Source organism: Ascidiella aspersa, chromosome 8 (genome assembly GCF_963924565.1).
Source record: "Ascidiella aspersa chromosome 8, kaAscAspe10.2, whole genome shotgun sequence".
NCBI lineage: Eukaryota > Metazoa > Chordata > Ascidiacea > Phlebobranchia > Ascidiidae > Ascidiella > Ascidiella aspersa.
In genome coordinates, this window is record NC_139454.1 from 13,377,441 (window position 1) to 13,395,344 (window position 17,904).

General features: G+C 35.0%; 1 long non-coding RNA gene across 1 annotated transcript; it reads right to left on the reverse strand.

The window, feature by feature from the left end:
• Positions 1-7,913: 7,913 nt before the first annotated feature.
• On the reverse strand, positions 7,914-11,107 carry LOC146136219 (uncharacterized). The gene is made up of 2 exons (XR_014501619.1): positions 10,913-11,107; positions 7,914-8,049 (listed from the first exon to the last, which is right to left on the reverse strand). It is a non-coding gene; the product is annotated as an uncharacterized LOC146136219 (long non-coding RNA).
• Between the last annotated feature and the right edge of the window lie 6,797 nt (positions 11,108-17,904).

A 17,904-nucleotide genomic window follows, 5' to 3' on the forward strand; every position in this document is an offset into this window, starting at 1 on the left:
TTCCTTTAGTTCAGATACATGAACAGTCCATTTTTGCTGTCTTCAGTCACAAAAGCACTCGAGTTTGCTGTCTGAGTAAAAGCTGTAAAAGCCTTCATTTTATATTGATTGAACACGCTATTTATAGACGAGAATCAGTTAAGAAAATTTCTGCGAACAAAGAAAGATTTACGTCATTAATTCTTATAATACTTAACAAAATACCACGTGACAAAAAGGGCGTGGTCTAAACCTTTTTCTCTCGACTCTTATAGACGGAAATAATATTTTTGTCCCAATATGGCTTGAACAATAGCGCTTCGATCTACATTGCGACGTAACTGGCGTTCGATTCTAAAAAATACCGGATTGTTGACAATAAGGCGAATTTCAAAACATGCGTTAACTTTAAACGGATGTTTGTATGAGCCGGCGAGGCCTGACTCAGTGAAAAATGATGTCTTTGCAAAATCTTGCTAGATCGGCATTTGATGTTTTTTTACAGAAAACTTTCCATGACGAAATATTAAAACGGTGATACAGCGATAAAACAAAAATTCTCTGTGTAAACAACAATATGACGAAGTGGCTGCTATAGAACTCTATTTTTTATGGCCAAGAAAAGTCGTCGAACGAAGCTCAAAGAAAAGATGTGCCTTAATCTGTACGGACCACCTACAAACGACCGCCTAAAAACTATTATGCTTGAAACCTGCAAGAAGCTAGCTGTTGGAAGAATTGATTTCGTCGAAATATACGTCGAAAGATACGTCGAAAGACGCTCCATCTCGTCAGTAAAGCATTTGCTTGGAATACGGAACACAAAATATAAACAAGCGTTGCCGATAAAGACATCACCACCGTTTGGAATCATGGATTTCACAATAACTGATTCTGCCTAGTTTATCAGGTGAAAAATCTATTATATTTTTAAAATAAAAATAAAGTAATATATATAATAAGTAAAAATATCGACTGAAAGGTCTATAAATTGTTTTTATGCGACTTTTTCTTAAACCATTTGAATGTGTCTAATTTTGCAAATCATGCATATATCAAAAAGATTTAATTTGTTGTGCGTGAAACAATTTTGGTGTAATGTCCAAATTGTTTTAAATAATTCACGCGTTTGAGTTTCAGTTCAGGAAAGTCTAAATTATATAGGCTACGCTGCACGCGAGTCGGAAGTACTTAAAAGCATAGTAATTCATTCACTCGCAAACTATATGTTTCAATTCGCGTAAGTCTTTAAACGCGACTTTAGGAATAAACCCTACTCACGTTTGTAATGTCTTAAATATTTCATGTAAATAATTTCAATGCATTGCTTACTTTAGTGCTCCCCGAATGCAACCCTAATTAAAAATTAAAAAAAAAGCGGAAATCAAGCGATTTCCTTAAGCCGCTCTACGATTGTGTTCTAACCGCATTTCCCTCACTTAAACAAACAGCGTTTCTAGAAACGGATTCGCAAATACTTTAAAATGCAAGCCAGTCAAATTGACTAATCTCGAGTGTACACTGCAACGTCTGCATTATATTACTTTATTTCATGAACCAATCTGCGCAAGTAAGTGCAGAAACTTTCTAATTAACAAGGATACAAAAGTACCGTAAGGACTCCTGAACCCTATCTAAAAAATAGCTTGTTCATCTGTAATCTTACGCCAAGGCGTGCCAGGCTTACAATGCTTAGTTGCCACTCTACCGCTTTTGGAATAGGTAGGAAAATCGCGAATCCAACCAACTCCATTAGCGGCGTTTTAGTAAGTCTGCGTTTTTCGACGCTAGTACTAAAATCCCACTCCTCGAAACGTAAAGCAGAATTCTACGTTTCAGGATAAATTTTACTTATCTTTCAACAGAATGCATGGCACAGCATCTACGATGTAAACTAACTTTCACCAGTGCCCAATGTATTTCACGTTACAAATTGCTTGCTGGTCACGGGCCCCATTGCTAGCGTAATGTTCTTGCTACGTTGACCCTAATAACCTATTACTACTATTGGGTGGTTAATTCTACCATTTCCATGATAAGAAAATTACTCTTATCCGACTAGGCCTATATGCGACCGCAATTACAAAATGGTTGGAGACTTACCTCCACCAACGCTTTTCCCTCTTCAGAAACCAACAAATCGTAGAGTTGCCGCGCAGAAATCAAATTATGAAGCCAATTTCAATGAAAATACACGTTGCACGAGCACTAATTACAAATGCTTCACTTGTGTGAATTATTATAACCTAAATCGTTGCATGGATCGCCTATTTATCGTATACAACCGAGATTGAGAAAATGTGTAATCGCTATAAAATATATGTGTCATTTCATTAAATCGCAAGAGATGTGTAATGTGGGTAATTATGTATTACAATAACAAATTTGTGCGTAATTAAATATAACCTAAAGCGCCTATATAAAAAAAAAATTAAAAAAAATGCAAAACCAAAAAGAAAAATTGATATATATATAAATTAAAAAAAAAAGTAAAGAATATGTTCGCAATCAAAGTGGAGGTGTTTGAATGGCCTAAAGTTGCGGCAGAGTTCTCCCAAATATGTGGACAACATATCTGCCGAAAATTATTTTAATATTCAGAAACAAACACAAACAAGCGTTGGCGCGACAGAGATCAGACGCAAGGCGCAGAACGGTTTTCCAAAAGAACACCGAACGGGGTTTCCCCCAGCTGCTTCACAAATTCCGACAACAAGGCGACACAGCACTGCTCTGTCATGGCGAACATTGGGTTCGAACAGCAAGCAAACGATGCTTCAAACAATCAGCGAATGCTGACGTCAAGATCGTTGCAACACTAAAGAAACGTCCCACCAGGCACACAAAACAATGAAACAAATGTCGAAGAAGCATGAATTGAAGCACAAGAAACAATTGCGCAAACGCGTTCAATGATCGGACAATTCGCGGCCAACGCTCCACGAGCACTCCACAACAAAAAAAAAACAATACCACAACATAAACAACAAACAAACAGCCAGGTTTTTATATTCAACCTGGCCAAAAAAATTAGCGGCCGAGTAATCTGTAGCGACAGGGGTCAACTTAGAGGTTAATTGAATATTTTAAACGTTTATAGAATCTGTGCATTTATCAAATATGTTATGATTATGTTATGATTTATGATTCTGTCATTCTTGCTCGCCTTTTACTAAAAGCATCCTCTGTTTCTGCTGCGGCTTAAGGCCCGGGAGTCAGGCTCTTTCACATATGATTAATGTATATTATGACTTATTATTTCCGCTTTTCGCCGCCTGTGAAATGTCTCTCGGCACGTTTCACAGTGAGTAATCGCCAGGTAAAAACTTCCGCACCTTTTTGAGAAGTAAGCTGCTGTAAAATGTCGCAATTTTTCATGCAAATTTTCACCTTGTTATAAGCAGCGCGTTATATCAATATATACCCAGTCTTGTCTAGTTAATACAGTAAGCGGTTGTGTTGCTTGCCGGCTTCTGGCTGGCCAGCTCAACACCAGCCAACAAAAACTGTGTGGATTTGTAATCAGACTACAGCAAATACCTTGAAGTAATAGTGTGGTTGATTGGTCGAGGCAAATTAGTTTAATGAGACTTGCAATTAAACGCTGCTTCAAACCTTACTGCAGGGAAGTTGTTTTTCTATCCTGGCCTTGCTTGCACTTATAATCCTGATTTCAATAGGCCTTTCTGAAAGCATCTTGTGTAGCCTAGCTACTAGTATAATAAAGTTAAGTCAATACAACACTTTGAACTCGTACGCAAATGCAAATAAAATCACGTCTAATCACGCGAAGCATGGGCAATACTTTTTTCTTATTCAGACGATTTCGATCTTACTCTATACTAACTATTATTGCGTATTTGGCTGCATTATGTAGTTGGTCTTAATACTACGGTGTTAAACATTTTTCTGATTTAGGTATTGTTGCTTTTTAGGTATTATTGTGTGTTCCCTTGTGAGGATCCGAAGCGGAATTTGGCGGATGGGGCCTGTCAAACAGAGGTTCACTCAAGCATGACGACGCACTTTATACAATCAGGAGACAAATTATACCATGTTCAAATTTGGTGCCGTTTTAAAGAAACATAAAAAAACAGCGGTGTAAAGCCTGATATTTGTAATATCATTTGTTTATGTTTTGAACGTAATTTAGTAAAATTACGATTGTCGGTTCTATATCACTGTCTAGCGCAGTGTTACTTAACCTTTTTTACTTTGGGGCGCACCATATAAAAAACGTGGCCGCGCACCTTGCGAGCAAAGCGAGTGCGATTTTGAGGTGTACCGGTATTTCTCTTAAATTGCTTGCAATTTTTTATATAGGCTTTATAGGTGCATATCTTTAAAGGGACTCCAGCCTTGAGACGAAAATTAGAACAACATCAAATTCGGAATAATAAAGTTAGGTAGGCCTACAAGGCGTAAATAGGACTAATACCTATAATAGTGGTAATAATGACGAAATCGAAATCAGACCTAAATGGCCAAATTAAGGCCTATACAAACCTTTATCTAACCACAAACCGCACCCATACCTATCACTAACTCCCCTAATATTTTCAACCCTAACCCAATTGTGAACACCACAAACTTCCCGCCCATAATCCCAAACAAGAGCAAAAAATCCGGGGCCTAAACAGCGGCGTCCAAATGTCGACAGCAAATGGCCAATGCCGGACATTTCCCATTCATCCCATATCATTTCCCAACAATTTGGGCGTTATTGTGTTGATACGTCTTATTCCGATTAATTTTGGACTTATTGCGACATGTTTAGGTCTTATTGAGACTATTTTAGATCTTATTTTGTCGTTGGTCTTAATACTATTGTATTATATATTATCTGATTTAGATATGGTTTCCTTGTAGATTTTATTGTGTTTTCTACCTGAAAGTACTGTGGATTCATTGAGCTAAGCTTAATAGGAAATTAAAAAATATATATTTTATATATTAAATTATTTTTTCCTTTTGCTCGCGGCGCACCTGGCAGCCTTCCATGGCGCACCGGTTGAGAAGCGCTGGTCTAGCGATATAGGCCTATCCGTTTTGTATTGCAATTCGCAATAATGAGAAATTGGCAAATATTGCTGTACAGTAGACCAACATTTCCAAAAATAGTGCACACGTTTATTTTATACTCTAATTGACTGTATTTTTTTCGCATTATCAAACAAACGTAATGTAACCAATAAAAAAACTAATCCATTTTTATTCCCAGTTCATCATCAGTAAGGTGTTCGTATTCGGTGTACACCACGCCTTTATTCTAAAAATATAATTTAAGTTAATAGCACCCAAATAGCAAAATAAAAAATAATGCAGTGAAAATAATTTGACCAAATATAAACCGCCTCGGCTGCACGAAAAACATTGCCGTAAATATTACTATAAATATATAAACTGTTGCTACCAGGCATAATAATAATAAAAGGGTTAAGGTGAACCCCTCCGAAGAAGGCGACTTGAAATTTTATAATAATAAACATTTTGTTGTCAGCTTATAAAAGTATTAAGAACGCAGTCTGTCGCAGACAATAAATTGTAAACCCGGACTTTACAACGGTACAACTATAACTATATGATTACCTAAAATTCTAAATACACGGAAAGATAGTACGTAAGTACCATAAAGATATCAGTTATATCATGGAAAATGTAAGCCTACATTTAAGTCTCGGATGCTTGGCTGCATGCCAATTTATAATAAAAATAGGTTATTTTCTAAAATTAGCAAAAGATCCACAACACACTTTAGGATGTCTCTAGACATACTGGGGTACCCCGAAGAACAGTTCGAGAATCACGGCTTTATATCCTATATTAAACCGGAGGAAAAACGGGTATAATTAAAATTTATTAATATAAAACAGATATAAGTGTTTTTCTCATATTGAATTGGCACAATAGTTTCAATAAAACAACCAAACGTAAATATGTTAAACGCAAAGGTTCGGTTGATCTGTCCAAGGCAGGGTTGCTATATTTTACAACGCGAAATCCCTGACAAATTTACCGCGGTTGCATTGGCCAAACTCTTAGTGAAATAACCCTCAGAAATGACGTTAAAACGTGACGCATTTTTATATTAAAAAATGGAAAACAATGGCGTGCTGAATGAAAAATACCTAAATTTTCATTTTCGATCGTTCGATGAGAGGTACGGCGCATTCTGGCTGATCCGATTTCAACAAAACGGGCAAGATATAGATTTCGCGCTTTTCATTTACAAATTTGTTACTAAGTTAGATTATGTTTATTATAGCAATTCGGCTAACAGCAGCTTGACAAGATAAAAATTTTAGTCAAATAATTAGACTTTAAACAACTCAACAAGTGTGTTTCCGCAGTAGGCTTAGCGGTAGGCAAATGATGTTTACCTGCAACTCCATATTAAAAAAAAAAATATATATATATATATATAATCTTGCTGGTTTGGGGTTTGCAATCATTTAACTTGCAGTACAAAAATGAAAAAACATGCTGGGTGAAAGTTTCTAACTGAGCTTGCTAAAATAGAACGCAATACGCAAAAACTCTTTTCAAAAGCGAAAACAAAACGATATATTGTTTTAAACAGTACAAAGATTTGAAGAAATTTTGGTATTAGCAAATATCGTTTTCGATATTGTAAATGTATTGGCGATATATTTTACACAGTACGCCTAAATCCCGGACATATAAGCAGATTTTGCCACTTCTCCCTGACCCAGATTTCAACGCTAAATTTCCTGACATGCTACGTGATCTTTGCACAAAGTACCCGTTAACCGTACGCACATAACATTTAATTGACACTTAACAATGTGATTAGGCGAAGATTACTGGCAAGTAGTTGGTCGCCTGAAAAAACGTCGACACCTCACTTATTTGCTACATTTAACGAAACGATTAATCAATGTTTCGCAACCGTGTCTGGTCTTTTTAAACTGCCTCTCGCGTATGTACAATTAGGCAAAACCTTTTTGCAGTTCCAAATTACCCAAAAATTAACTTTGAATACATTTCTACTATGAACATCCCTGGCCCTCACTCAATGTATTTAAACTCGGTCTAAGTGAATTGTTTTTGACGTGACTATGTAATCACAAATTAAGCATTCCAAATCCATCCCTTGGTGTTTTGTTAACACGTGGGGTAGGGGTGTTAAAAATCTGTTTAAGCCCATAAGGCACTAGTAAAAAAAGGTTGTTACTAGCATATTAGGAAAATACAAGAATTGTGTGAAAACACAGCTTTATGAAGTAAACATTGTTTGTTGTTTGGGTAATAGGCCATTTTGAAGATAGTGTTGTAAAGTTCATATTATGAAAATGTGGACGAGAAAGAAAGACACTTTTAGGTTAAAATGGTTGAACAATAAATTTTGACACTTATATTTTTTTCATGGCTGACTAATAATATTTGCAGAAATAGAATTAAATTTTATAAATTAATTTTAAAATAAATTGGGTGCACTGGATAGATTATCAAGGATCAGGTGAACATTTTAGCTTAGCAGCAACTACTTCAGATATTACACTCTCAACAACACAATGTTTCTTGCAACCTTTCGTTTGTTATTGTTGTTTAGACTTTCCCTTGTAAATGCAAATAAATTTGCATTAATTCTACTTCGCACAAAATTAATTTTCTAATTTCAGTATGTTAAGTCTTTATTGAGTTACCTTATACTAGCTTTAATTATTATTGGCCCTAAACTGTCCAAATTTCATACTAAATTTCTAGATCATGGCATACTAAATTTTTAATGACATACCTCAATAAGGTAGAGCAAAAATGCACATATGACTGGGTAAATACAACCTTACTTAAAATTCCCAGAAAAGTTTTACTGTTTATAAATGTTCAGGCATTAAATCCCATAATAATGTTTGAAAACTCTTAATAATAACTTTACAAAAAATATTTAAGCAACATACTACAATACTTACAATCAAGCTACCACCATTATGATAGAACATCCAAAACATGTAAAACCAAACCACAGTCATTGTAGCATCAAGTGCAAATTCAACAAGTGGGTCACTTGGAGGAGTACACCGGTAACCAACTCGGTAACTGCCACCACTGAAAAAAAAGGAGTTTTAACCCTGGAAAAATTATGTACTAGTGGTTAAAAAAAGTTTTTTGTATAATATACATAAAATTAGTAATTTTTAAGGCTGTAATAGTATATAGAAATCATATTGAAACAGCTGATACTAATTAAATCAGGGGTTTTCAAAAAATTAATTATCTTATTCAGTTACTTTTGTGTTTCAGTTTTAAGCCTTTTGCTTATTGATCTTTTAACAAATCAAGTCATTTTGCATAAGGTGGTCCAAACCCAGGGCCCTAGGCCACATGTGGCCAGTGACATCATTATCTGTTTCCCAAGCAACATTGTTTATTTTTTGTTTAAATTTTTAAATTTTATGCAAATGATTTTTTTCAAAGGCACGTGCACATCATGGCATGACGTTTTGCTTACCTAAACTGGATAAATCATAAAAGCTATTCTTTCCTAAAAATATTTTATTACACCTTTCTGTATAGTGCTGTGTGCAACAAAAATCAATTTATACAAGGTTTGTCAAGTAATACAACTTTTGTAAATTGTGTGAGTTTATAAATATAAATATATACATATGTCTCTGTAATTTGGTCATTGTATACTAAACATACCAGTAGAACTTTAGTTACCATAAAGCAATTTTACACTTTGTTACTTGGTTTCCATGCAGTCTAACAGCTGTGAAGTCAGTGGCCATAATAATTCGTTTTCAAAATTATTGTAATAAACATTATTGTATTGAGCAATGTGATTTTTTATGTGCCCAATGGATAAAATTTTTAAAAGTGAAAAGCTTTCTAATTTAATTGTTTTCTAGAGTAAAAGCTTTTCTTTAATTTAAACCATAAAATTTCCCACAGCGCAAATAGGCTTGACTGCAGTTGCTTGTTATCACATGAGTTCGCTTGACAACAGCATTTTTTTAGGATTACCTGTTTTAGGATGCTATGTTGTGACACAACAAATTAAACATATTTTAACCTACTATGTTTTGCCCACCAAGAATACTTCAATAATATGGTTCTCCTGGTACTGACAATCTTGGCCCACCCTAATATAGCGTATTGCAGCCAGTGGATTAATCAACATAGTTTCGGCCCTCAAAGCAATTCAAGTTAAAGACACTTGAAGTAAATTACATTTTGTTGAAAAATCTTTGTTCAACTTTTTACCTCATATTGAAAAACATTTAGGCATAAGACCTATCAGTAAAAGGTTGGCAGAAAAAAAAACAATAAAATATTTTAAAACTTCCTTCCAAAAACTTGGAATTTTAAATGATAACTTGAACCATAATCACATGCACAACTGGGAACTGAGAAACACCCACTAGATAAGTGACAGTAGCAAACGAAAATGGATCCATATCAATAGAAAATATAAAACCAATTATATCAATGGGCAATAAAAATTGTTTGCACTTTGAGATATCATACTGGCGCAAGTTATTATAATTGAAAATCATTACATTGTCCGTAATAACAAAAACTGTCGTAAGTCAAATTTATGGTTTTGAGAAAACGAATTTTAATGTTTTTGGTTTTAAAAAAGTTTTGTGTTTTTGTTGACACAGCTCAGTGCTCACATTTAAAAAAATACTCCATAAAATACCACAAAACAGGTTTATAACGTTATAGTGAAAACCACAAATGAGTTCAACTGGAGAATAATTAACACAACATACGTTAGTGGCACCCCAATGACTGCTTTATGAACCTTGAGCTTACTAAATTAGCTAACTAACAAAACTTTTAGTTTAAGACATGTTGAATTTGCTTTATTTTTATACTACCTAACCAAAGTGATCAGACCTCAGAAAATGTTAAAACTTTTTTAGCTTGACCTTGGTTTCAAGCAGGGCTGCAGAGTCGAGGCAGACTCGGGACTATTGTGATTGCTTTTTAAAATCAATAAGAATATACATTCGTTTGGTTCAGCATAGGGTTCCTCTCTGGCTATGTTTTGAGAGAAAATTCCTGTGATTTCCCGCGAAATAACGATCCCGAATCTCACAAAAATATTGTCAAATCTATTAAAGTCGTTGCCTGAGTTGCTTTATTTGCGCTTACCACCGAATAAACTAATTAAATTTATTATACCAATAAAAATGCGCCCCACAGTTTATATTATAAAAAAATGTGGACGAGAAAGAAAGACACTTTTAGGTTAATATGGTTGAACTATATATATTATTTCATGGCTGACTATTATTAATATTTGCAGAAATGGAATTAATATTTTATAAATTAATTTTTTTTAAATGTGGGTACACTGGATAGATTTATCAAGGATTGGGTGAACATTTTAGCTTAGCAGTCAACTACTTTCAGATATTACACTCTCAACAACACAGCACTCTTAGTCAAAAAAAAAGTTTGTTGTAAGTTGTAACCTTTCATTTGTTATTGTTGTTTAGACTTTCCCTTGTTAATGCAAATAAAATTGCACTAATTCAACTTCGCACAAAATTCCTTTCCTAACTTCAGTATGTTAAGTCATTATGGAGTGACTTTATACTACCTTTAATTAATGTTGGCCAAAAACTGTCCAAATTTCACACTAAATTTCTAGACCATGGCATACTAATAAGAATATATATTCATTTGGTTCAGCATAGCTTTCTCTCTGGCAATGTTTTGAAAGGAAATTCCTGGGATTTCCCACGAAATAACGATCCCGAATCTCACAAAAATATTGTCGAACCTATTAAAGTCGTTTACGGAGTTGCTTTATTTGCACTTACCAGCGAAAAAATAATTAAAGGAGTGAAAAAATCCGGGAAAAAGAGGAACCCTAGTTCAGCATATAAAACTTATCAAAGCAAAAACAAGTTATGAACAAGTAAATTGTAAGATAATTAAAAAACAGCAAATTTACCTTCTTGAGACAATTTTTGATAAAACATAAGTTTTGCAAAATTTGCTTTTCGGGGCAACGCGACAAGCTTGAAGGTAAGCACGAGGTAACCTTAGCAAGAACGTCATTTCGACTTGCCAACCAACGAAAATTCCAACCAATTTTTCAAAGAGGTGATTCAGCATTTATCGTCCTGCAATAAACATGACTCAGCATACGATTATTAACAAGTTTTTGTGGGATCACAAGGCCAGTGACAAACGTCAAAAAGGTAGATTAGATACTTGTATTGTGAGGTTCTAAATCAAAGCATAATAGGAAAGGGTCAACGCAATTTAATTTTATGTTAAATACTAATAGTTTAGTGTTTTTATCGTCAGTGTTTGTATTACTGGTACCGTTAGTTGTGAAAATACTGTTTTTTTTATTTTTTGTTATGCTTTTTACTAGGTCCAGACAACGACATAGAAACAAATGAATGGAAACTCCAGTCACGTGATCGGTTTTACGTGTGCTCCGTCACGGTCTGATTCAGACACCTACTGTTGACCAATACTACCCAATCGGACATTGTTTATAACCTTTAAACTTTGTTTTAAAGTCGTTTGTGTCAGCTGTAAAAATATATTTCATTGTTGTGACAACAGTAAAGGTAGTGAAAACAAAATAAAAAACAACAAGACAACTGCGAGTAAGTTTATTAAAAAACATTACATTAGTTTAGATTCTATTTAAATGTTTTTTGTGTGTGTTTTCAGTGGTACAGGTACAGCTATTTTTGTTTACTTACAACAAATTTAAGCCTAATGTTTTAGCGCAGAACAATGCCAAGTATTTGCTGCATTCCTTTTTGCCAGAATTGGCCACCAGATACCTTGTTTGATTTACCTAATAAAAAATTCTGTCACGGAACGAAATTGGAATGGGCTGAAAATTTAGAAAAAATATTTTAAGTCATTGTGATGATAAAAATATCAAACTAGGTAGTTTACAAAAAAGACAAAGTCAAAATTTGCGAAAATCACTTCACAGAGGAGGATATTATCAAAAGTTTGTATAAATTATATATATTTTCAACCAGCAGATTTTTTATATTATGTTCTATTTTTACCATAGTCTCTCTCAGTGCTATTTAAACAGTAATATGCATAGCCAGGTAGTCAATTACACCTAAATGATGAATGTTATTTACAGTAAAGAATATTAGTTTTTGTTTTAGTGTAGTATATATATACATTTAACTTTTTTTGAAAAGTCTTTTATTAAACCACAGCTTAACACAACATTTTATTTTTCTCCAAGCCCAAAACAGCAAATTAAATCGATAAATTGAACACTTAGAGTCCATGGTTGATTTAGTAAAAAAAATAATTTATTTCAGGTGAGTAGCATTTTGACATTTTGTTTGTATTATATAATACACGTTGCTTGCTGTAAGGCAGTACATTACACATGTTGGTAAATTTGATGGCAGTTTGCAAATACCAGTTGAGGTTCTGTTGGGGAAGTGGTACTCACATTCACTTTTTTGTGACAGACCCTGATTCGAGTTCAGGCGGAGCCATACCTAGCAACTGCTTAATTATTACTGGCATATTGTTAATGGCAACAACAGGCTTTTTTACTATACTGTTGGATGCCAAAGACATGTTAAACTTAATTGGTATTAACAATCTTTCCATGTAGATTGTTTGATTCCGCATAAAAACATTTGTCATAACTGGTTTATAATAAGAAAAAAATATTTTTTAGCCTACTGTAGTCTATTGTTTAAAAAACCAGCTGGCATAATCTGTGATGTCTCCTCATACTCGATGCCCATTCCCTACTTGTGAATCACTCCCCACCCATCTCTAAATTGACCTGCAAGATATTTAATTCTCTTTCTTTCATACACCTACATTTTTATTGTAAACTATAGTTATTAGTTTGAACGTTTAGGAGTAATCATATTTATATTGATAGGTTTTGCTTAAATCTTGCCTAGGGTTGTAAAGGGGTGGAAAGTTTCCGGGAATATTGGAAAATTTCCTGGAAACTTTCCGGGAATTTTGAAGGACTCGGGAATAATGGGAATATTGGGAATTTTTAAATTTGGCATTTATTATGTTTAAAACATTTGTTAAATACTTTATTAACCAGAAAAAAAAATTAAAAACCTATCTTGAGCATTTTTAGACGAGCAGGAGGAGATGCTAACCGGCAGCAACTAGTACAGGGGTCGGCAACCTTTTTGTGGTCGCGGGCCAAAACCAAACTAGAAAGGTCTCTGCGGGCCGCACAATAAGTTAACTAAGAATTGTGTTATTAAAATGTTAGAACAACTGTATATCAGGCGGGTATCGTTTGTTTGCACTTAAAGATGTGTTTAATTACATTTAAGGAGGCAGTAAAGTGTTCGCGCAAAGCGCTAAAAAAAGCGTTTGTTTGGTTAAAATTATAGTCCACACGTCGTCATCCATACTGCTAATGAAAAGTGTAATGATTACGTTTTCCGTTTGTCCGTGACGCACTTGTCAGCTTTCCACGCCGCAACGGTAAAAAAGCACTAATCTTTTGAAAAGACATTACAAAACGTAAACCAACCGGATGTATGAAGATCATTCGCGCTTAGCGAGAAAATTTTTCGAACTTACGTAGTTAAAATAGTCAAAAAGTATGTGAAATGGACTCGTGTCTATTTTGTCAAATAGGGGGCGGGCCGGGTGAATTACTTTGACGGGCCGTAGGTTGCCGACCCCTGAACTAGTAGCCTACAACGACTTTGTAACTCACAAAACAACAAATGTTAAAGATTTAGCTACCGTATAAGCTGGGGATATTTTGGCCCAGACCGGTCAGTGTTGTTTTCACAGTATAAGGCCATTATTTCCTGTTTCAATATCAAACTAAGATTGTTTTAAAAGTTTTCGGAAATTTCCCAAAATTTCCGTTAATTCCCAAAATTTCCATGGAAAGTTTCCGCTCTGAAAATTCCCGGGAATTTTGCAACCCTAGTCTTGCCAGTAAAAGTATGGCAACATATAAAGAATTGCATGAGAGCAAAATACTTCATCTTCCAAGCTACCGCACATTGAATGATTACAGGTTAAACACTAACTCTTGATGAAAAGTAAGTATAGGTAGTTTTCAAGAATGGTAAATGTAGGTTATTATTTTATGTTCTTAGTTGTTTAAGTAAGTCTTTTTGTATATTTCAGTTAAATCAAAAGTTGTTTACAAGGCTTTCATAGAGAAAATGGTGGGGTTTGTCGACCTAGGTGAAGACAGAAGTGTTAAGCCAGTTGCTGCAACACATGCTCTTCAACTTTATGCGCACTCTATTGTTTTTAACTTCTCCTTTTGATGTTTTTCGCTGCTTGCCAATTGAAAGCTTACCAGCTGAGAAGCTATAATAGGTGCTCTTCAAAAAAATTTTTTACTGTAATTGCAATAATTGCAGATGGAATAAGTATAAATCGTATTTGTTTTCTCTTTTAAACAACAGAAATCTTTCTATTCCGTTTGTGTACATCAACATATGTAATCCCCTTTTTTTTTTTTTTTTTTATTAATAAAATAGATAGCGAAAAAAACGAACAAGAAAAACAAATCAAAATAGTGAAGCTCTCAAGCAGCTAACGACCATTTACTTTTGTGTTTTGTCATACTTCCTCTTTTTAATGCCGAATATCGCTCGGAAGTTCGCACAGAAGATAGCAACAGTAAAAAGCGTAACATAGTCGGGACAGTGTCGGCATATTTACATTGATAAATAGCATATCGCGCGCATAAAAGGACACTATTCACAAATGTTTTGCACGGTTCGTTTTTGTGCACTCCAAAAAGTAATTGCTCGCGGGAAAAACAACACGATATTCGTAGTTTAGTACTTAACCACGCACTCACGTTTTCCAGTATCGACACGTAACAGGATACAAATAAAACAAGTGGTACAGGGTTTCCGTAGCCTTTTTGCAAAAAGTACATTGGTTAGATTCGGTTTTACCAAACGAATAAAGGGAGTCATTTGTAACAATTGCGCCCAAGTTAAGCTTTATCTGAAAGCTTCTTAGTTTGTTTTCGATTGTTGAATTGTAGAGGTTGCCCCCGCAATTTAAGGTCCAGTGCCATTTTAATTGAGCTTTTGGAGGAAAGATAATTGTTGTTTGTATTTTTTCGTAAACCGATTTGGTGGAGTTATACTGCTGGATAAATAATTTTAATGTTTGGGTTCTATACGATCGGAACGTTGTTGCGCTACCCGAATCCCATTCTTCTGGGAGACTCGATATTAATTTTATGAATTGGACAAAATCTGTGTTGTTCGGTGTAAAGCATATGTAATCCTGATTACCCTGTATTTCTTATTTCTGACCCACGCCATCTTTAAAAAACAACCAGAAATAACATTTCATCCAGTAGACAAATTGGTACCAAAATGCTTAAATACAGGGACCATTAAATACTGTGGGATCCCTTTCTTGAAGTCCCAAACCTTCACAAATCAGAGCAACTATGGTGCTGCAAATTATCAAATCAACACTTTCTTTGACTGTTCGCCAAATGGGTGCAAGTAGAGAATGCCCGGACATCAACACATATTCTTGTTTACAAAATCTAATATCATTAAAAAAAGAATAACTCCAGTTATTGGAAGCAATATTGATATGAAAGAGGAACAGCCAAAAAAGCAAAAATAATTATTTATTTTCAAGTCCCATTTTTTATGTTTTTTTCCAGATTTTATTTGTTGTTGTTTTTTCAGTTAAAAAATTACTATTAATTTTTTCACATTATTTATTTTAACGCACATACACATAATATATTTCATGGTTTGCTGTACATATTAAGTTACTGTTAAAAGCTTATTAAAAACTGTAATGTAGTCTTCTTTATCTGTGCGATTTACTTCTGCTAAAGAGTTTCGTCTTTAAAACTGCTTTTATGTGATTTTTAATTATTGTAAAGCTGCCAGATGTTTCCAGACAAATGCTTGTGTTTATTATTTCTGAAAAATAAAAAAACATTTTAAATTAGTAAGTTGTACATATGCTTGTGGAAATGTTTTTCTCATAATCAGTATGACTTTTCAAGGCCCCTGGCTGTGTGGCTTTAATGTTGAGGTAAACTTTTGTTCTGGGTTCGCCATTGTGTTTATTTGTAATTACCCTTATGCAATGCACGCCTTTGCAAACAGTTTAAAATTGATGCAACAATTATAATGTTTTGATAAATATTTTTGGCGCTGGTCTAAAATCCTACCACAATTATTAAATGAACGCACAATATTTGGGTTAGGGTGCGGGTTAGTCTTTGGGTGAGGGTGGGTCAAGTATTATTGTATTCATTATTCAATAACAATGCTTGACCCGCCCTAACCCAATTAATGTGCGTTGTGGTAGGGTTTTAGACCAGCGCCCAAATTTTAAACATGTTGTGTGCAGATCAGAATAAACTTAGACATATAGCAACTCACTTTAAAACGGTTCTTCACAACCTGGTATTTGTAGTGGATTCCTTCAGATTTTCTCTTTCATAAAACATTTAAATAAACTTAACCATTCATTAAAATCGACGGCGCTGGTTTAGAATCCTACCATAACGGACATTATTTGGGTTAGATGGGTCAAAGTATTATTATTAAATAATAAATATAATACTACTTGACCCACACAAACGCTAACTCTCACCCTAACCCAAATACTGTGCGTTGATTTAATATTTGTTGTGGTTGATTCTAGACCAGCGTCAAACCTACAATAAGCAGTAAATTATAGTTTATATTACTGTGCTGTGCTGTTTTAAATATTTTTCTTGTTTATAACGTTAAAAAACGCCCCACGGCCCATGGTAGTGGATTCTCGTCAAATTGCCTTTCTGTGTTTTTCCTGTACACAACTACAACAGATTTGTATAATGCGGGAAAGTAGGTATGTGAATCAGACCGTGACGGGGAGCAAGGTAAATTTTTGCGGTTATAATGGAAACATATAGGGATCACTGAACCGTAACGGCGAATTTTCCTTTCATCTCTTTATATGTCGTTGGTCCAGACAAGCGCTATCCTCTGCGTTTTCATACATATATCGTTTCGCTTGACCTATGACTATTAGCCAAACGAAATTTCACAAATGTAGGGCGTCTTGTAGAATATTGCCGACTACTGATTGTACTGTTAGCTGGTTTAGTTTATTCCATCACAGAAGGTCGCAGAATAGAAGTAAAGCAAGGAAACCAGAGATGGTTGTTCTGGCACGGCGAGAGACTAAGGCGGTCTCTAACAAAGACAGTAGGCCAGATAGATACAGTGGATATAAGCAGAAACGAGAAGAAGGCAATTAATATAATACAACAGGAATATCGTTTGACAGAGAAAGTTACAGCAAGAAGAGAGCAGTTAATTTTTCACTAATATGACAATGTTTCATGAAGAGAAAAAAAGTAAAAGCTATACGAAGAAAGAAAATAATTAAAAAAAAACAAAAAAAAACTGGGGCTTCAGTTAGTCACAGGTTATTTTCGATGACATGCGATGCAGTTGACTCGGATGAATTTACCATGTTTTCTTACGAGAGCACGGTTTTGAAGCAAGTTTATTTTTAACCTACCCGCAATTAAATCTTTGTCGTCTGGCAGGAACAGGCTGGGGTGCGTGCGCTTCAACATTGCGAACAGAAACCCTGGCGCTGGTTTACTCAGCCGCTGAGTAGCCTACTGTGCACCTGCCTGGTGTCGCAGCGCTTACACTTGCCTCATCGACACAACGCTTAACGAAACCTTGCGTATTGTCACAGGTCGACTGAGGCCAACACCAACGGCTTGTCTACCAATCCTTGCAGGTATTCCACAGCTGCAAAGAAGCGACATAATATATCTGGCCAGTCGAGCACTTGACCCAAACCACCTGCTTAACTCCGTGTTGGCCTACCCGCCGGGGAGGAGGGGTCGTGACTTTTTATTGACACCTTGTCAGTGTCACCAAACTGATGACACCTGTCACCGATTAGGTGACGCCCTGTCACCGATTCCGT